Source organism: Sycon ciliatum, chromosome 9 (genome assembly GCF_964019385.1).
Source record: "Sycon ciliatum chromosome 9, ocSycCili1.1, whole genome shotgun sequence".
Taxonomy (NCBI): Eukaryota; Metazoa; Porifera; class Calcarea; order Leucosolenida; family Sycettidae; genus Sycon; species Sycon ciliatum.
Genome location: NC_088651.1, coordinates 29036111 through 29041801, shown reverse-complemented (window position 1 = coordinate 29041801; position 5691 = coordinate 29036111). Strand labels below are relative to the sequence as shown.

Genomic DNA, 5691 nt, shown 5'->3' with positions numbered 1-5691 from the left:
GTAGTGTAGTCTGTAGACTCTGTACTGACACTGTACTGATTCATGTCAGGGATGCGCGCGGCCGCGGCATGACCGGCATGTTACAGCAAGCACGGCACCGGCGCGGCGGACAGTGCACGTGATGTCGTGTCGGCCCGCGCGCCGCGACGTCGACGTCACATAAAAAAATCTAGCCACCACAATATTTTTTCCCGCGAAACTAGTTTCTTTTGTGTGTGTGTGTGTAGTCTAGCATTGTCGTCACGTCATACGACTCTGTACATCTGGTACATGTACGCCGCAGACTGCCATGTATCATGTGTATCGACTGCCGAGTCTGTGAGTGGCTGCTGCTTCGACCCGCGAAATCTGAACTGGCACGACTGAACATTCCACGATCGAGCCGCTGTCACTTAGTCTTTGTCAGTGTCACAAGACTCACATGCTATGCAGTCTGAAGGGATTTTTTTGTTGGCTAGACCAACATGATCGTACTTACTTCTGCTAGATCTACGACTCCCAGAAGTAGCTGCAACGCGTGTTGTAGTCTAGTAAGTTAGTTGTTGCTTGCTAGCGCTAGTGCTTTTGTTAGTTGTGCTGCAGGTGAGGACAGAGGTATTTGTGCTTGAGAGGAAGTTATGATTGTAGATCTAGCAGACGCAGACCACGGACTAGACGCTAGCCTACATCTCACTCCGATCAGGCTCGTTTGCTGACATTCGCCACACCGCCGCACACAGAAAATGGTTAGATTTACTAGTAGTTCATGTTTGTCTAAAATAATTACCTCAGAATTTGTTTTCGAAACCTGGATCGCATGACCTAGGCAGTGTGTGTGTGTGTGTGTTTGTGTGCGAGCCCTCCATAGACCATAGCTGTGTCCGTTGCTTACTTCTTACCACCCAGCGCTAGAAGCGCGCAGATTGACTGTGCGAGTTTTGTAGGCTAGCGGCTCCTTGCCGGATCGCTGCGACTGTGTACTACCTTGTGCTACACTGAATCGCACGCACGCACGCACTCACACAGTCACACACACTGTTCAATGACTACGTACATGTACGTATACTATAAGATCCAATACAGCAAGTTTCCCAGGCAGTTGACTGCTTCAATCGCAGCAACAAAAAAATTAATATTGATTGCAATTTTTGATTGGCAAGTTTGGCTCCGAACTAGGGATCGCCCTGCCATACACACACGCGCGCGCACACCATTTCACCATTTGGCGCCCATCGCCAGAGGCGACGATAGTGATGCTACAGCAGTAGCCATAGCAACTTGTGCTGGGATTGCAGCATTCAACAGCTTGCAAGGCTGAAGAATTGACTGCCGCTATTCAGCCTGGCCTACACCACACAGCCATGAACTGGCTTTTTCTGGCCAGTGAATCCCTACTTTTTGGTCTCTTTTAATTTTTTTCCCGCACACACATCACACCACATACTCCGGCATGCACTGGTATGGGTGCGTGCACCGCCGCACACACACACACACACACACACACACACACACACACACACACACACACACACACACACACACACACACACACACACACACACACACACATACACATACACACACACGCACACACACATGCGCACGCGCGTGCACACACACGCACAGATACAAAATGAAGCGCTCTAGACGCTATTAACCTAACTTTTTTGCATAACTTCGGGAATTGAAGTCCAATACCATGCAACAGGTAAGGCAATGATTTCTGTGCAAATACGGCAGAATACGGGTGAATAGCAGGACCTTTCTCTTGCATATACTGCAATGCAGTGTGTGTGTGTGTGTGTGTGTGTGTGTGTGTGTGTGTGTGTGTGTATGTGTGTGCACGTGTATTCGCATGCATCTGATTTGAACCCCTTGTTTTATTGGTACGCTCTGTCATGTGTGTAGGTGGATGTGGCAAGTACTGGTAGTTTCCAGCCAACATGCGAAGTAAGTTCTTCTGCATGCAAATCCACCTCCCCATTTCCAGTCTTATGGGCTTGTGTGTGTATGTGTGTGTGTGTGTGTGTGTGTGTGTGTGTGTGTGTGTGTGTGTGTGTGTGTGTGTGTGCGTGGTTGTATGAGTGTGCGTGCGTGTGTATGTGTGTCCCATATGGTGCAGTGATAAGTGCAGTACATTTCCAATCTAGAGGTTGCGGGTTCAATTCCCGAGGATTATGAACGTACACGTCTTTCTTCTCTTTCTCATTCTCCTAGCTCTTCTTTCATTTTCCTGGGTGGTCACCAACAGCCAGTGAATGACGGAGTATGTGGTGTTGTATGTGTGCTAAAAAAAGAAAAATTAAAGAAAAAAAAGACAAAATGAAACAAAAATGGAAAATGGGGATTCATTGGCCAGAAAAAGCCACTTCAACCAGCCGTGTGGTGTAGACCAGGCCAAAATTAGCGGCGGTCAATTCATCAGCCTTGCAAGCTGTTGAACGGTGTAATCCCAGCGCATGTTGCTATGTCTAACATAGCTGTTCGCTATCATCACTTCAGGGATGGGCAGGAGTAGGAGTATGTGTATGGGTGTGCATGATACATGGCGTGTGTGTATGCCATCTTCTCTGTCCGCCAACTGGTAGAGAAATCATTGGAGCATCGATCGAAGCTGTTTTGCGTCTTTGTGGACCTCCGCAAAGCATACGACACTGTGCCTCGTGAGGCTCTGTGGCAGGCATTGCTTCAGCTCGGTGTCCCCCCTCAGGCTGTGGCTCTCGTGAAGTCGTTCCATACGGACATGTTGGCGTCTGTTCGTGTTGCTGGTGGTTGTACCGATCCGATCTCTGTGCAAAATGATATGCGGCAGGGGTGTGTCATGGCTCCTGTGCTGTTCAACCTGTATTTCAGATTGGTGATGGAGCGGTAGAGGTCTGTTCTCAGGGAGCGCGGCATCCAGTCTGGTGTAGATTTCAGCTTCTTGATTGATGGGCAGTTGTTTCCCCGTGCAGCTGGGCGACGTTGACAGTCTCAGACTGGTCATGCTGATGATTTTGAGTTTGCCGATGACGCCGTCCTACTCGCAACAACTCATGCTGCAGCCGACCTCTCCCTATCTGCCTTCTGCGATGTGGCATCCAGCTTTGGCCTCACGGTCAGCATGACGAAGACTAAGCTACTGGTCGCGGGCTATGGAGTCGCTGCCACTGATTGTTCCGATCTGGCAGTTGGCAATGAAAGGGTTGAAGCTGTTACCTCCTTCCCCTATCTTGGATCTATAAAAACTCCGGATTCGCGAGCTCATGCCGATGTCCAGAGCTGCCTTGCGAAGGGTGCCAGGGCCTTTGGCTGTCTTCGGCGAATTTTACATGATCAGAGCCTGAACCTGCCTACTCGACGGCATTTGTACATGGTATGTGTTCTCACCCCGGTTTTGTATGGCTCGGAATGTTGGACCCCATTGAAGTCGGATTTGGACAAGCTGGCCAGGTTCCATCACGCCAACCTACGGTCAATCCTTGGCATTTCGCGCGGCCGCCAAAGGGAGCAACACATCACATCGGAGTATTTACGCGCACAGTGGGGTGACCCTACTCCACTGTCGTGCATGGTACAGCGAAGACACTTGGAGTGGCTTGGGCACCTAGCTCGGCTTGATGACAATCGGTTACCCAAGCAGTTGCGCTTCGCTCATCTCCCACGAACCCGCCCGTTTTGCGGCCCCCGACATCGCTGGAAGGACGCTGTCCAGGCTGATCTGACTGTGGCCGGTGTGCACAATTGGTTCGAGTCGGCCAACGATCGCGGAGAGTGGCGTGATATTGTGTCGGCAGCAGCGGGGGTGAAGGAGCCTGCCCCAAAGACGATTGTGAACCACGTTTACGGCCGCCTGTTTCGTCGTTGCGCTGACATGGCCCGGCACAAGTGCACAGCAGTCCGACAGCTCCCCGTATCACAACAGCCTGGGTCAGTGCAGTGTTCTGCCTGCAGTAGATGGCTCCGGAGCAGGGGTGGGCTTGCGGTGCATAAGTGCCAAGAGAGTGACAACTGTGACGACCGACCGCCTAGTGTTGCTCCTCCTGTTGCCGAATTCCCGGTGTGTACAGCCTGCCAGCGTACTTTCAAGTCAACTGCTGGCCTCAAGCGCCATCGCTGTGGACCCCGCCTGAAGCGCCCTACAGTGACTGATCGCCAGCACTTTCAACATCATTGCCGAGTCTGTAATCAACACCAGTTTCGGAGGCGGCAGGACCTGGAGTGCCATTTGAACCACTGCCTACCTCTCCCCTAACCTCTCTGACAGTACCTCCCTTCGGGGAGCGGCGTGGCCATTTCTGGCAGCTGTCAATAGTAGTAGTAGTAGTAGTAGTAGAGTGTGTGTGTGTGTGTGCGTGTGTGTGTGTGTGCGTGTGTGTGTGTGTGTGTGTGTGTGTGTGTGTGTGTGTGTGTGTGCGTGCGTGTGCCAGTGCATGCCGGAGTAAGTGGTGTGATGTGTGTGCGGGAAAAAAAAGAAGAAAAAAAGAAGAAGAAAAAAGAAAAAGACCAAAAATAGGGATTCACTGGCCAGAAAAAAATTCACTTCAAATAGCTGTATGGTGTAGACCAGTCTGAATAGTGACGGTCAATTCTTCAGCCTTGCAAGCTGTTGAATGGTGCAATCCCAGCACAAGTTGCAAAGGCTTCTGCCGTAGCATTGCTATCATCGCCTCCGGCGATGGGCGTCAAAAGGTCAAAAGGTGTGTGTGTGTGTGTGTGTGTGTGTGTGTGGGTGTGTGTGTGTACACGCATGCATTATGTGTGCATATTTTCTACACTCTGCTCGTTGTCATTGTTGACTCTCTTTTGTTTGTTCTCCTCCTTGTTCTACAGCCGCAGGAAGAAACTGTTCTGGTAAGAATGAACGCTCCCTGCATTGTTTTAATAATGAGGGTAAAGTATTGTCCTGTGGCTGCTACCTGGATTCATGGGACATTGGCGTTGCCATAGTAAGACTTCTGTTGTCATGGTTTCCATCACATTTTTCAGTAAGGTAGAATTGGCTGGGTACCAGGAGAGAGAGAGAGAGAGAGAGAGAGAGAGAGAGAGAGAGAGAGAGAGAGAGACAGAGAGAGAGAGAGAGAGAGAGCGAGAGAGAGAGAGAGAGAGAGAGAGAGAGAGAGAGAGAGAGAGAGAGAGAGAGAGAGAGAGAGAGAAAGAGAGAGAGAGAGAGTGAGTGAGAGAGGGGGCTTGTGAGATAGTGTGTATGTGTAATTGTGTGTGTGTGAGAGAGACAAAACTGTTCTTCCATGAGTTTACTCTTTCGAAAATCCACGTTGCAACCGACTGTACAAAGCATAGGATTGTTTGCTTGTGGTGGGCCACCATCATACCGCAGTGGCAGTTATAGGGTGTACCCGCGAGGGTGAGGTGGCCAGTCTCACCGCCAGCGCCCAATAAGGGGGTGAAACCGTGTCAGCTGAATCCATGTTACCCTCACTCTGAGTGTCAAGTAGTAAGTCAATGCCCAGTTGACGGTGGGTGTCTGCGCAATGTATTGCATGCAAGGGGGTTCACGCATGCATCACAGCATTTGTTAGCACAGTACACGACCCCTGCTACCAGAGCGGGTCTCAAACTCCGGACCTCTTGATTTTCAGGGAAGACACTCTCCAAGGCACTGGTCCATGAAATATGTAGTTATACAAATGATCATCGCGTGCAGAGATGTGGGAGGGGGGGGGGGGCAGTGCCCCAATCCATCGCAGAACGGGCGCCAACATTTTATTCCTA

General features: G+C 50.6%; 1 long non-coding RNA gene across 1 annotated transcript; it reads left to right on the top strand.

The window, feature by feature from the left end:
• Positions 1–416: 416 nt before the first annotated feature.
• On the top strand, positions 417–4956 carry LOC135824714 (uncharacterized). The gene is made up of 3 exons (XR_010554927.1): positions 417–725; positions 1888–1929; positions 4792–4956. It is a non-coding gene; the product is annotated as an uncharacterized LOC135824714 (long non-coding RNA).
• Positions 4957–5691: the final 735 nt, after the last annotated feature.